General features: G+C 39.1%; 2 long non-coding RNA genes across 4 annotated transcripts in view; both read left to right on the top strand.

The window, feature by feature from the left end:
* LOC133242915 (uncharacterized) overlaps positions 1 to 10,666 on the top strand; it is a 310,686-nt gene extending 300,020 nt beyond the window's left edge. For all 3 annotated transcript variants that reach the window (XR_009734919.1, XR_009734918.1, XR_009734917.1), the window contains one exon: positions 7,706 to 10,666. This is a non-coding gene — a long non-coding RNA (uncharacterized LOC133242915). The remainder of the gene's footprint in view (positions 1 to 7,705) is intronic.
* A 2-nt stretch (positions 10,667 to 10,668) lies between these two features.
* Positions 10,669 to 24,785, top strand: LOC133242916 (uncharacterized). Its single transcript, XR_009734920.1, has 3 exons — positions 10,669 to 10,746; positions 17,016 to 17,119; positions 24,711 to 24,785. It is a non-coding gene; the product is annotated as an uncharacterized LOC133242916 (long non-coding RNA).
* The last annotated feature ends 175 nt before the right edge of the window (positions 24,786 to 24,960 follow it).

Below are 24,960 nucleotides of genomic sequence, written 5' to 3' on the forward strand. Positions count from 1 at the left end.
CATGAAATGTTCCCTTGGTATCTCTAATTTTCTTGACGAGATCTCTAGTCTTTCCCATTCTATCACTGATCACTGAGGAAGGCTTTCTTATCTCTCCTGGCTATTCTTTGGAACTCTGCATTCAGATGGGTATATCTTTCCTTTTTTCCTTTGCCTTTAATTTCTATTCTTTTCTCACCTATTTTTAAGGCCTCCTTAGACAACCATTTTGCCTTTTTGCAGTTCTTTTTCTTGGGGATGGTCTTGATCACTGCCTCCTGTACAATGTCATGAATCTCCATCCATAGTTCTTCAGGCACACTGTCTATCAGATCTAATCCTTTGAAACTGTCACTTCCACTGTATAATAATAAGTGATTTGACTTAGGTCATACCTGAATGGTCTAGTGATTTTCCATACTTTCTTCAATTTAAGTCTGAATTTGGCAATTAGAAGTTCGTGATCTGAGGCACAGTCAGCTCCCAGTCTTGTTTTTGCTGACTGTATAGAGGTTCTCCATCTTCAGCTGCAGATAATATAATCAATCTGATTTCAGTATTGACCATCTGGTGATGTCCATATGTAGAGTCTCTGGTGTTGTTGGAAGAGTGTGTTTGCGTTCTCTTGGCAAAACTGTTAGCTTTTGCCCACTTCATTTTGTACTCCAAGGCCAAACTTACCTGTTACTCCAGGTATCTGACTTCCTACTTTTTCATTCTAGTCCCCTATGATGAAAAGGACATCTTTTTTGGTGTTAGTTCCAGAAGGTCATGTAGATCTTTATAGAACCATTCAACTTCAGCTTCTTCAGCGTTACTGGTCGGGGCATAGACTTGGATTACTGTGATATTGAATGGTTTCCTTGGAAATGGACAGAGGTCATTCTGTCATTTTTGAGATTGCACCCAAGTACTGCATTTTTCACTCTTTTTTGACTATAAGAACTACTCCATTTCTTCTAAGGGATTTTTGCCCACAGTAGTAGATATAATGGTCATCTGAGTTAAATTTACCCATTCCAGTTCATTTTACTTCACTGACTCCTAACATGTCAATGTTCACTCTTGCCATCTACTGTTTGACCACTTCCAGTTTACCTTGATTCATAGACCTAACATTCCAGGTTCCTATGTGGTATCGCTCTTGACAGCATTTTACTTCCATCACTAGTCACATCCACAACTGGGTGTTGTTTTCACTTTGGCTCCATCTCTTCATTCTTTCTGGAGTTATTTCTCCACTCTTCTCCAGTAGCTTATTGGGCACCTACTGACCTGAGGAGTTCATCTTTCAGTGTCATATCCTTTTGCCTTTTCATACTGTTAATGGGGTTCTCAAGGCAAGAATACTGAAGTGGTTTGCCTTTCCCTTCTCCAGTGGACCATGTTTTGTCAGAACTCTCCAGCATGATCCATCCATCTTGGGTGGCCCTACATGGCATGGCTTATAGTTTCATTGAGTTAGACAAGGCTGTGGTCCATGTGATCAGGTTGGATAGTTTTCTGTGATTTTTGTTTTCATTCTGTCTGTCTCTGATGAATACAATGAAGGTATCTGAGGATAAATATTCTTTCCCAATATTGTTAAATAAGAAAGTGTACATCTACACATAAACTAATAGACAACATTAAAATTGGAGCCACTGGGTTTAAGTCATTTTTACAGCAGCTTCAATGTCACATACTTTATATAGATGTGTTGTTAAATTGAGTGGCTGTATTTAGACTTCTAATGGGCTCTGCAATCACTTATTGATTCATTTTCAGAATATTCCTGGGGTAGTACTAGTTTATGGTAGAAGGGTTTTAGATGGAAATAGAATCAAACATAGTAAAAGACATGTAAAAATAGCAAAAAGATGAAAATTATTGATCTTCAGAGATGATATTTCTGTTTCAGTTTACCTTTCAGAATGTCAAGTGGGGAAGTGGAAAGTGCTTTAGCTGTACTATCAAACATACCAGGGCCTCATATGTGGTTCTGCTATTTTCTAGTGGTTGGAGTAGAGTTAGTTATACTCTCTAAGCCTATGTTTCCTCATCAGAACTTCACCTAAGAGTTTTGTGAAAATTAAATGAGATTATTCATGTAAGGTGAGAAGTACACACTTCTGGCACATGTTACTGTTCATAAAATGTAAGGCTTCTCTCATATAATTTTCACAGAAATTGACTGACATTAATTAAAATTACCCAAAACATTAGGGAATTACAATTTACATTTATTTGGTGGCTTGTTCAGTCATCTGAAATCAGTCAGTGAAATTTTCACATGGATATTTGTCCTATAATTTTTATTACATTGTGGTGAGATTTAGGATATAAGTGAAATTCACAGAGAAATGTGACTAAGAGGTATAAGATAGCAAACCCACTAATTTGACTTCGTGGTCATTTTAAAAAGTGATTTTTCATAAAGGTCAATGGAGAGTCTTTCTGTTTATAGGTAGGAAATTGCAGTAAATCTGAGATGCAAATAATTAGATAAGAACTTTGCATATCTGGGACTGGGTCAGGATTCTCAAACCATACTGAAATATTTCCAAGAATTGCCAAGGTTCTCTGATATACTTCTGGAGTTAATGTGAATTGGCACAAATTTTTTTTTTATTTTATTTTTAAACTTTACAAATTGTATTAGTTTTGCCAGATATCAAAATGAATCCGCCACAGGTATACATGTGTTCCCCATCCTGAACCCTCCTCTCTCCTCCCTCCCCATACCATCCCTCTGGGTCGTCCCAGTGCACCAGCCCCAAGTATCCAGTATCGTGCATCGAACCTGGACTGGCAACTCGTTTCATACATGATATTATACATGTTTCAATGCCATTCTCCCAAATCTCCCCACCCTCTCCCTCTGCAACAGAGTCCATAAGACTGTTCTATACATCAGTGTCTCTTTTGCTGTCTCGTACACAGGGTTATTGTTAGCATCTTTCTAAATCTCATATATATGTGTTATTATACTGTATTGGTGTTTTTCTTTCTGGCTTACATCACTCTGTATAATAGGCTCCAGTTTCATCCACCTCATTAGAACTGATTCAAATGTATTCTTTTTAATGGCTGAGTAATACTCCATTGTGTATATGTACCACAGCTTTCTTATCCATTCGTCTGCTGATGGACATCTAGGTTGCTTCCATGTCCTGGCTATTACAAACAGTGCTGTGATGAACATTGGAGTACACATGTCTCTTTCCCTTCTGGTTTCCTCGGTGTGTATGCCCAGCAGTGGGATTGCTGGATCATAAGGCAGTTCTATTTCCAGTTTTTTAAGGAATCTCCACACTGTTCTCCATAGTGGCTATACTAGTTTGCATTCCCACCAATAGTGTAAGAGGGTTCCCTTTTCTCCACACCTTCTCCAGCATTTATTGCTTGTAGGCTTTTGGATTGCAGCCATTCTGACTGGTGTGAAGTGGTACCTCATAGTAGTTTTGATTTGCATTTCTCTGATAATGAGTGATGTTGAGCATCTTTTCATGTGTTTTTCAGTTGGATGGTAATTTCAAAATATGTCTTAAACCTTTAAACAGTCATTCCTTCTGATTTCAAATCACACTTCTATCCTGAGGAAATAATCCTTAATAGTTTATAGACAAAGATTATTATCTAAACATTATTTATAGCAATGAAAACTTGAAAAATTATAAATTACCAGTAGGTCAAATAAATTGTCATACCCATTGTAAAGAGATGTTAATGAAGTCATGTTTTTTTGAATGTTGACCCAAGAAGATGCTCAAAATATAATACTAGGGGCAAAAAAAAATGTGTTTAAAACTTTTTTTAGCAACATGAAACTGATTTTATTTTGTTTATGTATACATACATATATACATATAAACACATTTACATAGATACAAAATATATGTCCCAAAAACAGTGATTGTATCTGGGTGGAGGTATTATGAATGATTTTTGTTTTTACTTTATACTTTTCTTATTTTGCGATTTTAAAAAATATATATTTATTTATTTATTTAACTATAAACTCTTTGTTTTTATTGGGGTATACCTGATTAACAATGTTGTGGTAGTTTCAGGTGAACAGCAAAGGGACAGCTATACCTATACATGTATCCATTCTCCCCCAAACCCCACTCCCATCCAGGCTGGCATGTAACATTGACTAGAGTTCCATGTGCTATACAATAGGCATTTGTTATCGATTTTAAATACAGTAATGTGTACATGACTTCCCCCAAAATATTGCTTTTATGCTCAATGTATATTTTCTGAAATGTGCACTTATATTTTCTCCCTGTGATTTTTCACTTATTATAATATATGCTATGCCATTTTGGAGTACTTAAAGAAGGCACTGTTTTACCTCAGCCTTGGGGGTGGGACTGCTGGTCTGTGAGGAAAGAAGAAGGCCAAGTAAGTGAGCTGTTCCACTTTGGAGAAAAATCTAGAGCAACAGCGTCTTTAAGAGCCTAATTAACAAGCAAGCAGTGTTGAGCTAATTTAAATAATAAACCTGTGTACCTGCAATTTACCTAGTCTGTGAATGGTTTATGATTTGAAACTGCCATGGTCTGTCAGTAGTGTTTTCACTCCAACTGGTTCACTGAGCACGTGTGAGTAGTGGACATGGGGCAGAGGAAGGAGACAAGAGAGAAAGAAAGAGGAAAGCTGACGGGCCATAGCGCACAGAGCTTAAAAAAAAAAAAAAAAAGAACCACCCTCCCCTCATATCTGCTATCCTGGCATTACCTTGGATGATGTCAGCAGAAAGTTAGCTAGCAGGGAACTGCCTGTTTGAGGTTAGTAGTCATATTTCTTAATACTCCCAATTACTGCAAAGTTGGGAGGAAGTAGAGTAAACACTGTCAAAGCTGCTAGAGTCCATTTCCTTCATTTTCTGTTTAAATTTTATACCAGCTTTAAGGGCAAGAAGCAGAAGAATAGAGGTTTATACTAGAATTCAAAGAGAATCCTAGGCTTAGAGCTACATATATCACTTTTTCCTCCTTGGGACACCAGAAAGCAGAGAACCATCAAGATTAAACTCCATTTTTGTTGTTGTTCTGTTGTCATTTTCATGGATAGTCATATGGGGCAAGAATGTTAAGATAAGAAGTAATTTGCAGGATTACTCCAAGAATGGGCTTAGGGTACCCAGGCATAGTTCATAAATACCTATGATATGTTCCTCAATTACATTAAATTTATTGTCACTTCCATTTCTCTGTCCCCTTTCTTTTTTTTTTTTGCTTCTGCAGAAAGGATGAGAAGATAGATTTTTAAAAACAAATTCAGAAAGTATAGTTTTTCTTTGATTATAAAAAATACACATGGTAATTGGAAATATAAATTATTATCTCATCAACTGGAGAGGCCCCATCCCTAATATTTTAGCATAATTTCTTCCAGACTTTCCAGTCTATTTGGGTACATGCTTTTTTTTTTTGTATGTAATTATTCTACAACAGGAATTTTCTTGGTTCAATAATATAAAATTAACTGAAACATTCACAAAATGTTTATTCAGTGTGTTACTAGTTTTACTTGATTATGCTAAATTTTTGTTCATATCTTTGTTTTCTTTTTTTTTTATGTTTGCAATTGTCATATTTATTCATAACAATCTGATGCATCCATAAGATTTCTGGAGCAGAGACTACTATATTTACATAATAATAGTTGTACTGAGTCTCCTTTGGCCTAATTCTTTCCCCTAGAGCAGTGTGACTAGAACTAGATGTCACCTGTACACAAAGGGGTATGTGCTGAACGTGAAAAACACCACAAAAATTAATCTGCATACCTGTGTACACACTGTCCTTTTCCCATCCTTGAAGGAAGGAGAAAAACTTTTATCCCTTTGGAAGATTCTGTTTTCATATTACACTTTTTGGAATGTAAATAAATCTCTCCTGGGGAAAGATAAGAATATTGTCTTTAGCTTTGCAACTCAGGGACGTCTCACTGAAAAGGGGTATTACTTTTCAACCCTTTGAAAAGTAAATGCATACTTCCAGAGTTAGATAAACTCCTCTTGGGTTCTCATGGTTGTACATTAACTTCTTTTTTTTTTTTTTAGCTATTCCTTCTTTTTTTTTTTTTTTTTAGAGTACATTTCTAGCAGTAAGAAGTACCAGGTCAAAAGATATGAACATTTTTCAAATTTTTGATACATGTTGCCAAACTGCCTTCTGGAAATTTATACCAATTTACAGTCTTATTAAATGTGCAAATAAATGTAAATCTAGATTGTTCAAACCACAAGAAATTATACAAATATTACTATAAATTCGATTCTAACGTCAGCCAAATAAAGAAAAGTGAATGCTACTTTGACCATTCCTCAGCCTCATTTCACAGACTGGGACTGCTGTTTTTGCCCTTACCTACTTTGAGATTTCCTTAGATAGCATAAGGATGTAGGATGAAGCCTGGATACAAAATAAAATTTGAAATATTTCTAGAGGCACTTTGTGAAATGCTCAAGTGATTCTATTACTGATGATAACTCCAAAGGCTCCCTCTTACCCACAAGGTGGAATCCAGATGCAAGCGTCTCTATTCTTAGGCTCAGCAAGCAACAAATATTTATTGAGCCTGCTATTCTCCAAGCCTTTTTCAAGGCACCAGGGATCCAGTGGTGAACAAGACAAGGTCCCTTCTTCTTGAACCTTGTAGTATGGTAATCCCACTGCTTTGAGCCAAACATTTCGTCTACTCCCCCTCCCCCACACAAAATTGTTTGCTTTAGTATGACCTGTATTATGCTGCTTTATGCTCATTGCTGCCTAATTTGTTATCTTGTCCCATAAACCCTAAGCTTTTCAGTCAAGGCTTATCCTACATCTCCTGTGACACTCTCCCTGGCTAACCCAGTTATCCAAGTACTTAGATCATTTAGCACATGATTGTTCATTGTCTTCTTGAACTCTAACATTCTCCCAAGAAAGACGCCTTACCACAGCTTCCCCAAAGCACCTAGCAATGTATATATACAAAATGGCCCTTCCTTTACCAGAACATTGCTTTAATATATTACAGTGGGACTGTGAATAAGGCCTCTCTGTCTTGCAACAACCTGCGCAAGGAGATGTCATTAGTTAAGTCCCAAAGATCTTCATGTCAGTTTAGTTGCAAGGATAAAGCAGAGTGCCTGCAGTGAGGCTTAGAGTGGGGCTCCAGCGAAGAGCAAAAGCCTGGGAAGCAGGGAACCAGAGTTCATTCCTGGCTCTGCCACTCACACAGGGGGTCTTTGAAAACACATTTTGGGACAATCATATACTTCTTTGTGTTTTCGATTCTTTTGTAAAATGGGTCAATGATACATTGGCTACCTATTTCATAGTGTTATTGGTAAGATGATAAGTGAAGTTATATGTAAAAAGTTATACACGTGGAGGGCTTCTCTTGTGGCTCAGCTGGTAAAGAATCTGCCTGCAATGTGGGAAACCTGGGTTTGATCCCTGGGTTGGGAAGATCCCCTTGAGAAGGGAATGGCTACCCACTCCAGTATTCTGGCTTGGAGAATTCCATGGAGTCCATGGAGTTGCAAAAAGTCAGACATAACTGAGTGACTTTAACTTCACTTCACTTCATACATGTGGAGTGTTTATTTTCCTCTTTTTAAATTTTATTTTTGAGATATAATTGAAATATAACATTATGTTAGTTTCAGATGTGCAACACAAACACTTAATATTTGTATATATTGCAAAATTATTATCACAGTGAGTGCTTTTTCTTCTTAAAGGGGAAGAGGATGGGTACTCCATTACCAAATGAAGGTGGAAAGGACTCCAAGAAAACTGCTTGCCAGAAACTGCAAGACTTGGTAAAAGGAGGATGCTGGCATGTCGTTTTTTGTTTTCACCTCTGCTTATCTAGTAGACCTTCTGGTCTGTCCCTTATGACTCTGAGCAACAGGAGAAAATAATAGAAGAGAGATGGCAGGGCAAAGAGAAGATTTGTCAGTGAAACAGCCTGAACTTCCATTGTGGCATAAAAATTATGTATGGGTTTCCCATTGGTCAAATGGATGCCATCAAAGATAGCCAGTGTTGAGTCGTCTTGCTAGGATGCTACCCAAGAAGACAGCCTGTTGATGAAGGTGTTCCCAACAGCCAGAGGCTCTGGGGTGTACTACCGAGCTTGGCAGGGGTTGCAACTGGATGTCACAGACTAGGGCAAAGATCAGTCACATGTCCACATGATTCTAGATGACTTCACATGCACCCATAATTTGAATATGTGCCTTGCACAGGTCACTGATGACTGGTCATTCATAGTCAGGGAAGCAGTGACAACTGAACATGTATTTTATCAGGAATACTTCCCATCTGAGAAAGGGAATCTAAAAAGAGAAGAAAAAATAACAGAGCCAGTAGTCTTTCCTCACCACTCCAAGTCTCTTGAGCTGAAGTCTGGCTATTACTAGAGGAAGAAAGAAAATGAAAAGTAAATAGATAATGAATTGAAATTTTCAAATGGGTTGGACTAGGTTGAACTTTTAATACTTAAAACTGACCCCAGAACTATGGGATGTACCTGAGGCACTGTTTTTCTTTTTCCTCATGTGTCCTTTACTTTTTAAGAATTGAAGTATAATCAACAAACATATTACTTTCAGGTGTACAAGATAATGATCCATATTTGTATTTTTTGCAAAATGATCACCACAATAAGTGTAGCTAACATCTGTTACCTGGCAATTTTTTTTCTTGTGATGAGGACTTCTAAGATCTACTCTCTTGGCAACTTTCAAATGTACAATACAGTATTATTAACTATAGTCACCATGTTGTACATCACATCCCCAGAACTTAATCATGTTATAGCTGAACGTTTATAACTTTTGACCACCTATTTTGCCCACCTTTCCCAACCCATGCCCCTGGCAACCATCAATTTCTTCTCTGTATTCATGAGCTTGTTTTGTTTGTTTTTGTTTTAAATTCCACATATAAGTGATATTATGTCATATTTGTCTTTCTTTGCTTGACTTATTTCAGTTTGACACATAAGATCTAAACAAATGAGTCAGTCAGTAACCCACACTGAGGCATTAGCTGGTGTTGTGTAATTACAAGACAGGTGTATCACCACTCCTAAGCCTGAAAACAATAGTATCCCAATAACACAGGATCATGGGCAGCCTGAAATCCTGACCACCAGTGACTAGTTGCTGCACCCCACTGATGTTAATAACTGTAAGAGTACTGATTATGGAGCTGGACTGTATAAAAACACAAACAAATCAGTTGTCATGAGATTCAGCAATAAACAAAAGTGCATAGACGAAGGAGGCCTCAGATAGCCCTCCAGATGTCAATTTTAGCAAACAAAGCTAGAGCACTGCTGTGCCTGGTGAAGAAAGAATGAATTGCATTATTTTGTTAACATATTCAACATTCTACTGCATATCACTTTTACATTAAAGGATTTCAGCCAAGCAAGAAAAAATAAATCCTATACTTTATACACATGATCAGTTTTGTTCATGGCCTTTCTTTTTCCAGTTCTCTGGAATATGTAGTAATGGCATCTCCCAATTTGATCTTTCTTAATGAGAATAAGAGATTAGGAATTCCTGAATATTGAGAAATATTTCTCAGAAATATTGAGAAATCCTAGATACATCAACATAGATAGTATTAATGTAACTATTCTTTAGTTGATTTCATCTACTTAAAGGCCCCTAGTAGGTGAATTTTAGTTAGGTTTCATACAGAAATGATTTTTTTAATGCTTGCTTTTATTTAAGAAGTTCACAAGATCAATTATTCTATGGTTCATGTGAAGTGAATGATTTCCTTAGAAGGGAAAGCGAAAGATTAGACACCTGGATTTCTAAATGACTCAGTATTTAAGTGCTGCAGCACATAGTTTTGATACAGTTTACTACTGTAAATGCAAACTAGCGGTAAGCATGCTTTACAGCAATGGTTTTGAAAGGAAAGGTACCAGTGTATCAACCTGCTAAGTTGCTAAGTCGCTTCAGTCATGTCCGACTCTGTGCAACCCCATAGACTGCCTCCTACCACACCCCTCTGTCCCTGGGATTCTCCAGGCAAGAACACTGGAGTGGGTTGCCATTTCCTTCTCCAATGCATGAAAGTGAAAAGTGAAAGTGAAGTCGCTCAGTCGTGTCCAACTTTTAGCGACTCCATGGACTGCAGCCTACCAGGCTCCTCCGTCCATGGGATTTTCCAGGCAAGAGTGCTCGAGTGGGGTGCCATTATCAAGAGTGAAGACTAAATATTTCTCTCCTCTAAAGCATCATTATAATAGTATCAGATAACTAGGTCAAATTAATGTGTTTATTATTACTAACAATTTAAAGAGTACCTCTGGTGGGTACAGAACCAAATTTTCAGGGTTATAGAAAAAATGAATATTGGCATACTGAAGAAAAATACTCTCTGTCCTGGGAGACACATTCTCATTTTATTTTTTTAAATCCATGTTAGATCCATTGTCCAGTATGGTTCAAGTGCTTTGGTAAATTATATTTTAAAGAAAAATTGCATTGTATAGGATGGTTAGTGAGCATCTAAGTGTTTTAGATGCTTTAAATCCTATCTGTTTGTTGTACCTTAGAGAAAAATGTGTGTCTCTCTTTGTTTCAAAGTTCTCACTACTGAAATCCAGCCCTCACCCTGAACCCAGTGTTAATCATCCTCACTGTGAGTCAGTTGAATCTGAATCTCTCAATGATGACAACGTGAGACTCCACTAGGTAGGAAGCACAGATGTTGTCTCAGCTGTGACTTCTCCTTCAAGGAGGGGATACAGGTAAGCTTATTCTATCTCGCTGAAGATGAAATTATACAAAGTTTCACCTATGTGTACTATTCTACTGGATATGGAGGGTTGTCGAGACCAGCTCTACAAGCAGGGTTTCTGAAAGTGCGATACGATGAGAGAATGAAAAATGAAACACAAGAATTCAGAGAAAAGCGAGGATCAGGGAACCAACACCGCTTCAAGGTGAAGGTGCCAAAACTGAATCCAAGCCAGCTTTATTATACTTTCAGGCGTGAATGAAAGAATAAGCAGGGAGTTAAGCTATAACTCATGTGGCCTTCAGGGCCAAAGAACAAATGATCATTAACCATTGAGTAATTAGGAAGCAGTAATCAAAAACAAATCAGTAACTAAGACTAATATTCTTATCTATAGATTTTCCACCAGATACATAAAACATGTGACTCTGAGATGCTAGTCCGACCCCAGGATCGTATCTTGTTTTCAAGATTATGAACTGTTCCCTCTGGATTTGTTCCAAGAGTCTCATGCCTTATAGCATCCAGTTTATCAGTAATTATAAATTTCTTTTGCGGCCCTTTCTGGGGCCTGCTTTTCTTTTATTCTTCCTGTCTCCTACATCTCCCCCTTTTTGATTTTGCATGTGATGAGAAATGGTTAGAAATGCTAGTTGCTGTTGTTGGCTTCATTGTCTCTTGATTGTTCTTCTCCAGACTATACAGAAACACAAACACATAATTAATAGCACTCCCATAACCAGAGCAATTCCGTATCCAAATGTCTTGATCTATTTTAAGGGATTAAGAGAAGAAAGATTATCAGCAACAGTATCAAGAAAATCTGATCCAGAAATTACATCAAGATGTTTATTAAAAGCTTTTAATATATCTTGTTGTAGATCTTGAATATCTACAGAAATATTACCTTGGTTCAATAGGTGTTGTTTAACTCTATCCCAATTGAATTGCGTCTTATTGTATTTGTTTTTATTTTATTTTATTTTATTTTTTACTTTACAATATTGTATTGGTTTTGACATACATTGACATGAATCCACCACGGGTGTACACATGTTCCCCATCCTGAACCCCCCTCCCACCTCCCTCTCCATGCCATCCCTCTGGGTCATCAAAGCCATTACACAAAAGGAAGTATAGTTCCAATCACATCTTAGTCTCACCTGTTTTTGTAAACTGACTAATTGAACTCCTAATAAAATCACAGATTGTTGAAGGTCGGCCACTTGGGAGGCCAACTTTCCATCAATTTTTTGTTGAGTCGTCCAAAGGACATCAGCATCTTTATGCCATTCTTGTACAAAATGAACTGTTTGTACAGATTTATGAAGAACCATTCCAGCTATGGCTGCCGTAGTGGTAATAGCAATAATGCCTAAGGTGGCAGCAATTAGTAATCCCAGAAAATGTTTAACACGTTTTAGATTTTTCAATATTTGTTCAATAACATATAATGTAGGGCTTTCTTGCCAAGGTCATTGTAAACCAACTGGAACCCATATGCCAGTTCTGGTTTTAAGAACATAAATACTCTGCCAACTTTCATCAAAAGGAATGGTATTATGTATACATTTATAAAATGAACAGTCAATACATGTTACTAAGCCCAAATCGGGATCATGTTTTACTGTCCAATCATAAAAACAAAAGGAATTCTTATACAAGTCTGAATAGTGTGGGTAGAGTTTTTTGTAAAATTAAAGGTAGCTTTTGGGTCATTTAAAATATATTTAGTATATTGTCCATTCCAAGTAATTAGTTCTTTTAATGCCATGGGTATTTTCCATAATTCATCATGAATAGGATAATGATCTAGACGAGGCACGGAAGAGCTAATCCCACCCCCATGTCATATGAAGGGTTGACTACTATATATACTAACTGTCTTTTCATTATATACCCATGGGGAAGACACTTTAGATTCTATAAGTTTAGGGGTTCCTTGGGGTCCCCAGTCGATAATGGAGCCTTCTGCAACATTTAATAAGTGACCTTTTGATCATTTACATAATTTCCATCTTAAACAATTTTCAATACCATGGCTAATTTCAGCAACACAATCAGGAAGGTCAGGTGGATTCATCATGCTGGAAGTTTCCTTTTTTCTAAAAAAGTAAGGGCAGTTAACAGAAAGAGGGAAGTCTTATCCTCATTTGATTCTTTGAAAACTGACAGCCACTTTTGATATCCTGTTTTAAGACATATACTTCCAAAGCCAATACAAATAGGAGTGGCATCAGAGCCAATAGTATAATTTATCACTAACTACCTTCGTCTTCCTTTACAGTCTATTTTAATGTGTCCTAATTTTCCACATTGGTGACATCTCATATCTGTGTTTTTATTAGCCTTAGACAATGCTTGAGCAAGAAGTTGCATTTTATATGCTTCTGACCCAATATCCTGGCAAACTTTAAGATATTCTTCTAGAGGGGCATTCTGTGCTTTGAGAGACTGAATCACCTTTTTACATTATGAGTTAGCACCGTCAAAAGCAAGAACTTGCATCAGTATATCTCTCAAACCAGGTTGTAAGACTGTTTTATTTAAATTTTGACGTAGCCTGGCAATAAAATCTACATAAGGTTCCCCATCGGATTGTTTAATTTGGGTAAATGAAATTGAGGGTTGTCCGGGTGGATTTATTCTCTCCCAGGCTTTTAAACATATCATTCTCACTTGAGTGAATAATTGATCATCAAGTTGTAACTGAGCTTGAATGCCAAAATGTGCCCCACTACCCATTAACTGATCAAATGTTATATCAACTGGCGGGTTGGCTGTCTCATTTCTGCGAGCTTGTTGATTTGCCTCATCTTGCCACCAGGTCCTAATTGTAAAAATTCTGAGGTGGATAGGCAAGTTCTGGCTATCATTTCCCAATCATAAAGAATTAACCATTCAGCTTGTGAAAGTCCCTGAATTAGTCCCATGGTATAAGGAGAATTAGTTCCATATTGGGTACATGCCTGTTTTATCTCTTTTATGGTTTTAAATGGTATGGCATTATAATCATAATGCATTCCTCCTTGTGAGAATTGAGGATCTGGTGGGATTTGAGTTACAGTCACAGGGAGAACTAAAACGTCTTCATCCCCCTGCAATTGTGCCATACGAACTCCCTTTTGTAAAGGCGTCATTTTATTAGGCACAGTTATCTGTGGTTTAAAAGCAAATCCATCATCCCAAGGGGTTTCAGGATTGAAAGGAGGAGGCTCGACCAAAGGTGCAGTTTGTCCAGAGAGAAAGATCTGTTCTTGACTTCTATCATTCTTTTGGCTCTTATTTTTCATTTTTATGGATTATTTCTCTTCCTCATTACCTATGTTATCATATAAATTCATTTCCTCCATTTGTTCTTGTATTTGTTCTACAGAATTCCCTGAATCCGAGGTTTTGGATTGCAGAGGTTCAAAAGCTGTACTAATAAGATTCCCTACTGATCATACAGACAAAGGAATCTTTTCACCGCGTTTGTAGGCACGGCACAGGCAACGCATAACTTCTTGCCATTCCTCATGCCTCAAAGTCCCTTTATCTGGATCTAGCCAGTAGCAATATTTTTCAATGGCAGAAAACAATTCTTAAAAGAGGAATGAGAAATCTCAACCCCTGAACTTTTTAATAAAGTTTTTAACTCTTGCATATAGTCACTATGCTTAGAAGGAGTTTGCCCCATTGTTACCCTGATTGACAAATCTGCAGGGGTGTACTTACCAAGTACATTCCTCGTCCTCTGAGCTGGCCGGATTTCCCTGCGTTATCTGCCGCTAGGAGCTAGGCTCGGAGGCTGGATTCACTTTCGGATCCCGGTTTGGGTGACACTTGTCGAGACCAGCTCGACAAGCAGGGTTTCCGAAAGCGTGATATGGCGAGAGAATGAGAAATGAGACACAAGAATTCAGAGAAAAGCGAGGATCAGGGGACCAGCACTGCTCCAAGGTGAAGGTGTCAGAACTGAATCCAAGCCAGCTTTATTATACTTTCAGGCGTGAATGGAAGAGTAAGTGGGAAGTTAAGCTATAACTCATGTGGCCTTCAGGGCCAAAGAACAAAATGATCATTAACCATTGAGTAATTAGGAAGCAGTAATCAATAACAAATCAGTAACTAAGACTAATATTCTTATCTATAGATTTTCCACCAGACACATAAAACGTGTGACTCTGAGATGCCAGTCCAACCCCAGGATCGTATCTTGTTTTCAAGATTATGAACTGTTCCCTCTGCACTTGTTCCAAGAGTCTCATGCCTTATCCAGTTTATCAGTAATTATAAATTTCTTTTGCAGCCCTTGCCAGGGCCTGCTTTTGTTTTATTCTTCCTGTCTCCTACAGAGGGTCAAATAATGCCTAATTATTCCATATCACCATTAATGCTAGTGGAGTAGCAAGCCCTATGCAGCAGGAATTTCACAAACAAAAGATTTTCTAACATCTTGTCTTCATGTTCTCATAGTAAGGTTGTTGGAGAACATAGTATTGGGTTGGCCAAAAAGTTCGTTCTGTTTTTTGGCACTATCTTATGGCAAATCCCAAATGAAAACTTTGGCCAACCTAATATTTAGCATCACATAGTTTGGGTTCCAATATCTTGTCATTCACTAGTTGTGTAACTCTGAGCCAGTCACACAACTTCTTAAGCCTCTGTTTCTTCATTTGTAAAAAGGGGCTTATACTAGTTTCTACCTCAAAGGATTTCTATAAAAATTAAATGGGACATAAGTGTAGATCACTCAACACAGTGTCTCGCTCAGTAAATAATTATTTCTTCTCTTCCACCAGGCATCCTCTTCCTTCCATCTTCCTTCTGTTCCTTCCACAACCGATTCTATTCAATGTGGCATTTAAAAATCTATGAGTAGTGCTGGTGGGAATGTAAATCAAAAAATCACTTTGGAAAACTGGCAACAGCCACTGTAGCTGAATAGAGTATACCTTGTGATCCTGAATGTATCTGGATCTATACCTAATAGAAATACATATAGAAGACATGTTGCAGGAAAGTTCATCGCTGCACTCTTCAAAACAGCCCCAATCTGGAAACAGTCCAAAATGTCCATCAATAAAGCAGATAAATTATAGTATAGTCATACATTGGAATGCTAAACAGAATGACAATAGAGGAACTACAGATCTGTGTTATGGTACAACTGAGTCTCCAAAACATGTAAATGATGAGCCAAAAGAAGTCAAACATAGAGTGTACTTGCCATAATATTCCACTTATGAAAAGTTCAAAAACTGCAAAACCAATTTATGGTGTTAAAATTCAAGATGGCAGTTAAACTGGAGGACGGTAAGGAGGGATCTTCTGGGGTTCCGGCGTGGTTGTTTCTTGAACTTGGTGCATGGGATTGTTATAGTTGTGAAAACTCTTCAAGTTGTACACCTATGATTTGTACACATAATATTTAAGAAAAGCTGTATAGTATGCTACAGCAAATGTTTAAAAAATCATGAAAATTAGCAGATTCACTTTTCCTGTTTAGAAAGCACCAGTATGATATTATGCATCAGGTGCTTTCATTTTTTTCAAGGGCCTCTGGCATGCTATCCTCTAGTATTCTGTAGCAAACTAGTATGTGTTTTCTTTGTCCATTCACTAGTTGACATAGCTAGGGAATCATTATCTCTTTGCCTGGCAGCAAGGAAATCCATGTGATTGTCTTTCCTAAGTATATTTTACTTCCTAGGATTGAAGGAAACTTTCAGAAATAATTTATTAATATTTTGACTATGGATGGGGTCAGATTCTTTTAATAAAGTCATTGTCTGAAACTATTAACTTTAAAGAGATAATTCATATACACACATGTACTATGAGAGACTTTTTCCAAAAAAGATATTAATTTCTTTTTCCTGTAGGTAGACTAGTAGCATTCCTTCTCTTACAATTTCAGCTGGTGAAGTTTAAGAGGCTTCTTTCAGAAGAGGTGTAGAAAACAGTGGGGTTACTCAGTAAGAATTGAGTTTGTGAAATTGTTCAACTGCCTTCTGATTTGTGCAAAATTTTCACATCCAAATAGCTAGAAGAAAGCCTTAGATAATGATCTCTTTTATATTTAGTGACTCAAAATAAGATGGAAGGGACTTCTATGAATAGTGACATAAATTTAATCTCAGTAAGAAGGGGAAAGAATGTGAGCCATAACTATTGGATCAGTTTTTATTTTAATGTTTCTTTTCCTCGACAAAATCACAATTAGGAGTTGGTTTTTTAGTTGCCGATGAGTTATTTCTAAATAAATCTCTAAAATGGTGTCTTTTTTTTTTTAAGCTAAGCAGATTCATGGCTGAGGTGTGCATACACTGGAGGAGAAGGCCCATAAAGTCCAGCATTGTACAATTTGATGCTTGAAGGTCCTTCGCCATAATTTTGAGGTATTTTTGCACAACAAAAATAGAATGTGCTATGCGTGATTTCCAAGTTTACAGTCACTTTACTATTGCTTACCAGACCATGGTTTAGGCCTGGATTTCAAGGCACATGCATAGCCATGCTTTCTCTCTCCAGCTTTATTTCTTGCCCCCACAAACAGAGTCATCTCATGGTCTCCCATCCCTACCGTATGACTCAGTTTATATAGTTTTCTCTCTCTTGTGCCTGTAACCAAGCAGGACCCTATGGGCTCTTCCCAGGACAGCCCTTCTCCCATGTCCTCAGTTTTAACTCCTCTCTGAAGTACCTAGATGATAGTATTTGATGCACATTTCCTGAGTTACAGATGTGAACTCTACCCCTCCACCCAAATGGAAGATGTTAACCACTTGACAAACATCAGCACATGGGGCTTGCCAGGTGGCACAGTGGTAAAGAATCTTCCTGCAGTGCAGGAACTACAGGAGACACAGGTTTAATCCCTAGCTCAATAAGATGCTCTGGAGGAGGAAATGGCAACCCACTCCAGTATTCTTGCCTAGAGAATCCCATGGACAGAGGAGCCTGGTGGGCTACGATCCATGGGGCCACAAAGAGTTGGACATGACTAAAGCGACTTAGCAGCAACATGAGCACATAGCCTAAGGACTGATAATGTTAACCCCTGTGACACCACCCTGTTCCCTTGTTATCAATCAATCAGAGAACTCTGTATAAGTGGATCTCCCTGCAACACCCCCCACACCCTAACCTGGCTTTTAAAAATGTTTTGCCAAAAACCTTTGGGGAGCTCAGGACTTTTTAGGGCATGAGCCACCTGCATCCTTGCTTGGCTTTGAAATAAATCTTTCTCTGCTCCAAACTCTGACATTTCAATTTGTTTGAACCCATTGTGCATTGGGCACATGAACTTGCACTAACAATTAGGAATCTGTCCCCAGGGAAGATCAACCCTGGCCTGGGTCAGCCCCTTCCCTGAAGCCCCAGCAGCTGTTGGAGCCCATTTTGCTTCAGAGATCTCAGAGGGACTGTCATCCATGGCACAAGACTGTTTGGAGCCAAGAAACATCCAGAGATATGGTCCACATTCAGTGTTGTTGAGTGAGTCGCTCCAGCTTGCTCTGGCTCAGAATTGTCTCCACTCCATCTGGGCTGCTTCCCTTGTGGGAAGAGAACCACTCTCTTTCAAGAGCTGGACCCATTGTTTGGAGACCTCCATCTGAGAATGGAAGTGGAATTTTAGACTACACCTCCTCTGATTTTCTGTGTGAACGTAGCTTAGTTGTTGTTTGTCTTTTTGTGTGTATCATTTTGGGGTGAGCCACTCATGATCCATTCTCTTTTGGGAGCCAGGCAGCTCTGCAGCCTCCATTTTGGAATGGAAGTGGAATTTCTGGAATTTGGCTTGTCTGATCTCTAGTTTGTGGGACCATATGTTTGTTGTTTGTTAGAGTTGCATTGACCAGTTTAGACACCTTTGGTGATTAACGGAGCTTTGGTGATTAACAGGTTATCAGGATATCCTTCTCTATGGCTTTGGTTGGGATTTTCCCTTTTGAACTAGCCTTGGTCATTCATACAAGGCTTCCCAGGTGGTGAAGTGATAAAGAATTTGCCTGCCAATGCAGGAGACGTGAGAGACACGGGTTTGATCCCTGGGTCAGGAAGATCCCCTGGAGTAGGAAATGGCAATCTGTTCTAGTACTTTTGCCTGGAAAATCCTATGGACAGAGGAGCCTGGAGGGCTATAGTCCATGGGGTCATAAAGAGTTGGACATGACTTAGTGACTAAGCACGCATGCACACAGTCATTCATTCAACTTCATCTCTGATAATGCATTGGTTAAGAGTTCTCCTCTTTTGGACTGATCGGGCATTGGATAGGAATCTTCTTTTGGGGGGCTAGGGAAGTGTGACCCTGAGAAACTGGTTTGAATTGTTTGCTTGACATTTGATAATACTGCTGTTGCTGCTAAGTCACTTCAGTCGTGTCCGACTCTGTGCAACCCCATAGATGGCAGCCCACTAGGCTCCCCTGTCCCTGGGATTCTCCAGGCGAGAACACTGGAGTGGGTTGCCATTTCCTTCTGCAATGCATGAGAGGAAAGGTGAAAGTGAAGTTTCTCAGTCGTGTCTGACTCTTAGCGACCCCATGGACTGCAGCCTATGAGGCTCCTCAGTCTATGGGATTTTCCAGGCGAGAGTACTGGAGTGGGTTGCCATTGCTTTCTCCTGGCCATGGATAATTAAGTATGGATGATCAGAGCTCTGTTCCATCTTATAGTTCCCTGGGGTATTTTTGTAAATTGAGGAGATCTTTAATTATGCTCCCTAAATGAAAGAAAATGCCTCAGTACTCTCTAAGATCTGGAGAACAAATGCCCCTTATGGCTTGGTTATTATATCAAAGTGGGTCTTTCGGTATTGCTGTTGGTGCTATTGGGTGTGTGTGTTTATATGTGAACGAGTGTCTCAGTGCTGAGTCCAAATCCGCCTTTTTCATCCTGATTTTGCTGAAAATGAGGCATGAGAATGTGAACAGGTGATATGTGCTATTGTCTATTACTGTTATTGTTTGTTTAAACTAAACAAACAAATAACAGTATTTGGGATATTTGGGAACTGGAAAAAAAGAAAGTTCCCTGAAAATAGCCCCAAATGGCTGGGTTTTGTATAAGTAGTTAGAGGAGGAATTTATATTTCTCTTCCTGTGCCTGTGAGATATAAATGACCTACCTGGGGTCTCTGGAACTTATCTAAACATCTGTGTTGCTTGGAACTAAAGGAAAAAGGGATGTGGTAATAACATTTAAAAAACCCTCAAAACTTTTTAAGACTTTTATCATTTATGAGCAGCTAAGCTGATGTTTTGCAAAACTGCCACATCTTCAAGAAGAGTCATAAAAAGGATGTTTTAACAAAAACGAGTTTCTGATAACTTAAATCATAGTGCTAAGCTAGATAACATACTTTAAAAGTCTAACGGAAACCGATTTCGTAAAACTGTTAGTAAAAAAAGATTAATTATATACAACTGAGTAAACTGATGAATATGGTTATAATTTTTTGGTTTTGCCTGAAATATTACTGGCTTTTAATCTGTGTTTTTCCAGATGTAAGGAAATCCTCCCCACTAAGTATAGTTATGACACAGAAAGTTAAAATTAATAAATAGGTATGGGAACTGGATTCCCAGGTGACACAGTGGTAAAGAATCCGCCTGCCAGTGCAGGAGACTCAAGAGACGCACGTTCGATCTCTAAGATGAGAAAATTCCCTGGAGGAGGCAGTGTCAACTCATTCCAGTATTCATGCCTGGGAAATCCCATAGACAGAGCAACCTGGTGGGCTACGGTACATAGGGTCACAAAGTGTTGGACATTACTGAGCAGGCACTCACAAGCACATCATGGGAACTGGAAGCAAAAACATATAAGTCCAATTACAAATTAGGTAGTAGTTAAGTATAGAAGGTTTCATCCAGTTCAAATAATTGTAGATAAAGAAGGAAAGAGAATTGTGCTATTTACTAAAGATTCTAAGGAATATTCACTGCCCAAGGCTGATCAATTCCTTTCTACAATCGCCTTTTATCACCCTGTTCAGCAGAAAGTAACCAGAGCTATCCCTTTCCCACAAGACTGTAGAGTGGACATTGACAGTGGGGAATTGTAATAGGCAATAACAAATCTAACTCCATATTGGATTTGTTTCTTTTACTTTATCCTTTGTATTCTATTGCTTTTCCTACCAGTTGATCACTAAAGGGACATTGCCTATCGTTTAAAGAATACATGATGGGCCATCTCAGAGAACTCTCCCCCATGCTTAAATGTTAAACAAAAATATCTCTGTTCAGTTCACAAGGAACATTCTGACCTAACCCACCAGTGAATGGCTGTTTTACAAAGTTGTTTCTTGCATTAACAAATGTGTGACTGAGCCTCTGATCAAATGACATATAGTCCCATATGAGATAAATGATTGTAATAGTGGAACTCTAGATATGGGAATAAGCAACAAGAGGGAATACTGACTTTCCTGGACCATAAGAAACTAGTAAGACAAGAGGCCCAGAGACTTTTGGCACTGTTAATAAGTCCTAGTCCAGTGATAGCAATATTCGCCAGACCTGGGAATGAGCATGCCTGGCACATGGGATGAAATGCCCTCAAAGCCATGGTCAAATTTATGATGAAAGGGCTCTGCCAACTAAACATTGGCACTTGCCATCTACCTCTACAAGGGTTAAATCATGAGCCACTGCTCCTGCTAACTTTGAACACCCCCTGAAAGGAGTTCAGGGTGGAGATCAGGAATCAGGTACTCTATACTCTGGGAACAACTGGCAGAGCAGGCTTTCAGATTGTAAGATATGTTCAGAAGATTTTCTGAGCTCAAATTATTGCATTTTCTCAAGGATATGAAATCTAGGAAAGCATTAAAACCAGTAATGGTGACATTTCATTTGGCCACTGAGGAGAGAAATGCGTTTGGAAGCAAAAATGGAGTAACTGTCAGGCTCTGATGCCACCAGCCATTTTCAAAGCGGTATCTGCTGGAATTGTATCTGACCAGGACCCTATGGGTACCTCTGTCAAGTTTATGATTGATCTACTTATCTGAACCTTTATTCTTTTTCTTGTTCAGACCTTGTTTCCTCAAGATTGAGGAGTATAAAGATGAGGGGGGATTTGTAACCAAGCAGGACCCAAGGAGGCTTCCTGGACAGAGTTCTCCCCCATATCCTCTGCTTTAGCTCCTCTCTGAAGTACCTAGATAACAGTATTTGATGCACATTTCTTGAGTTGTTTCGCAGATGTTAAAAAACTCCCCCTCCCCAACAAATGGAAGATGTTAACCACTTGACGACCATGAGCACATAGCCCCAGGCCTCCTGGAGCCTAAGGACTGATAATGTTAACCCCTGTGACACTGCCTGTTCCCTAACCATCAGCCAATCAGAGAATTGGGCACAAACTGATCACGTTTGTACCCTGTCCTTTAAAAATGCTTTGCCGAAACCCTTCAGGGAGCTCAGGGTTTTTTAGGGCATGAGCCACCCGTCTCCACGCTTGGCCCTGCAATGAACCTTTCTCTGGTCCAAACTTCGATGTTTCAGTTTGGCTTCACTCTACATTGGGCACACGAACTTGCTCTAACATACCCACTCAATTTCTATACTTCTTTCAAGTCCCAAATAAATTAAAAAATTCATAAACACAATTTGTTCATCAGTTAATAAGTCAGACTACCAGAAAGAGAAAATGAGCCCCTAATATTTTATGATCTTTTGGGGATAGATTCTAGACCAGTTTTCCTTTCCCTTCTTTGACCACAAAGTTCTAAATGGCCCTCTCTGAGTAAAATTTCCTAATAAACATTTCCTGAGTGCCTGTTCTGTGTCTGTCAGGATTTGTGCCAGGTATCGGAAATACAGGAAGTATTAAGACAGTTTCCCTACCCACAGAAAGTTTGCAGTTTAAAGGACTTGAGGCAAGTAATTTTACACAATGTAAAATGAGTATTGAATAGCATAGAAATCCAGAGGAGAGGCATCTAAACCTAGTTTTTAGTAATAGAGGCACAACTATTGTGGAAAGATCTGGAGGAGGTAATACCTAAGCAGAGTCTTAAAAAATGGGTAGTAGTTAGCCAAATGAGGAAGGCAGGAATTTCCAGAAGAAGAAACAGCATGAGCAAAGGCACCGAGGTGAGTAACATGTTATGTGCATATGCTGGGAAGGACACACAAGCCCACGAGTTTGAGGCAGAGACTGGCAAGAGATGATACTGAGAAGTTAGAAAGAAGCCATATCACGGAAAGCCATGCACAGCGATGGGGATAATATACCTAAAGCAAGCAAATAAGCAAAGACTACATTCTTTAAAGTACCTTCTGTCTTAAATTTTATGCCTCTAAGCTCTGGTGGCTCAGATGGTAAAGAATCTGCCTTCAATCTAGGAGACCCAGGTTGGATCCCTGGGTTGGGAAGATCCCCTGGTGAAGGATATGGCAACCCACTCCAGTATTCTTGCCTGGAGAATTCCATGGACAGAGGAACCTGGAGGGCTACACTCCATGGGGTCACAGAGTCAGACACGACTGAGTAACTAACACTTTAACTTTCAAACTTTCCAAGTTGTTAGAAATTTCTCTACTGTATAACAGGCAGGGAAAATTGCTGATTGTTTCCCCTGCTTACCACTTATCCCTGAAATAGATAGATTCCTAGTCTCTTAAAATTTTTCTTAAATTTTATTATTGAAGTATAGTTGCTTTACAATAGTGTGTTAGTTTCTGCTGTACAGCAAAGTGAGTCAGCTATATGTATACATACATCCCCTCCCTCTTGACCCTCCTTCCCACCCTCCCATCCCATCCCTCTGTTGCTGCTGTTTAGTCACTAAGTCATGTCTGACTCTTTGCAACCCCATGAACTGTAGCCCACCAGTCTCCTCTGTCCATGGGATTCTCCAGGCAAGAAGACTGGAGTGGGTTGCCATTTCCTCCTCCAGGGGATCTTCCCAGTCCAGGGATCAAACCTGCATCTCCTGTGAATCCTGCATTGCAAGCAGATTCTTTACCCACTGAGCCATCAGAGAGACTCTCCCATCCCTCTAGGTCATCACTATTCCCATAAGTTCAGGTCAGTCACTCAGTCGTGTCTGACTTATTGTGACTCCATGGACTGCAGCACGCCAGGCTTCCCTGTTCATCACCAACTCCAAGAGCTTGCTCAAACTCATGTCCATCAAGTCGGTGGTGTCATCCAACCCTCTCATCCTCTGTTGTCCCCTTCTCCTCTTGCCTTTACTCTTTCCCAGCATCAGGGTCTTTTCCAATGAGTCAGTTCTTCACATCAGGTGGCCAAAGTACTGGAGCTTCAGCTTCAGCATCATTTCTTCCAAAGAAATCCCAGGGCTGATCTCCTTCAGAATGGACTGGTTGGATCTCCTTGCAGTCCAAGGGACTCTCAAGAGTCTTCTCCAACACCACAGTTCAAAAGCATCAATTCTTCAGTGCTCAGCTTTCTTTATAGTCCCACTCTCACATCCATATATGACTACTGGGAAAAACCATAGCTTTGACTGGATGGACCTTTGTCAGCAAAGTGATGTCTCTGCTTTTTAATATGCTGTCTATGTTGGTCATAGCTTTTCTTCTCTTAATTTCATGGCTGCAGTCACCATCTGCAGTGCCTTTGGTTACCATCTATTTTCAGTGCTCCATGTAAATAGAATTTTGATATGCGACTTTGATAGTTTCGTAAATGCTATTAGGTTTGCTTTTCAGCTCATCCTTTCATAAAGAGGTTTATAAGTCTTCCTTCCCCTCCTCTCTTTTATGTCTGCAACAGGTTAATACAATTCCTTCATTTTAGCCTTTAGGTCATACCAGCAGCATACAACACTAATAGGGCCACATACACGTGCATGTGCATGCTCACACAGACACAAACACACAGACATACACACCAACCTGTGCTTCATTCAAGACAAAATTAGATGAAACTTACTGATATTTTCTCCTGACTACCTTCCCACTTCCCTTATGGACTTTCTTCTGCCTTACCTGCTCAAATTCCCCAGGGCATATTTCTATTGCAAATGGAAGATTCTTGTCAGCCGGTGGAGAGCAGAGGAGCTGGACGCTGGACCCAGGACTTGGCTCATGGCTGGTTCATCCGTGTGCAGCGATTTATACTGTGCCTCATATAACTGACACCATCTTTTGCCTGGTATGATCGAGTTTAAATCCTTTGAGTTTTCTGAAGAAAAGGTGTTACCTTGGTAAACAGCATTATAATAGTACTTTCCTCCCTGGCCCAACCAGGATGCT

This window comes from Bos javanicus, chromosome X, assembly GCF_032452875.1.
Source record: "Bos javanicus breed banteng chromosome X, ARS-OSU_banteng_1.0, whole genome shotgun sequence".
NCBI classification, from domain to species: Eukaryota; Metazoa; Chordata; class Mammalia; order Artiodactyla; family Bovidae; genus Bos; species Bos javanicus.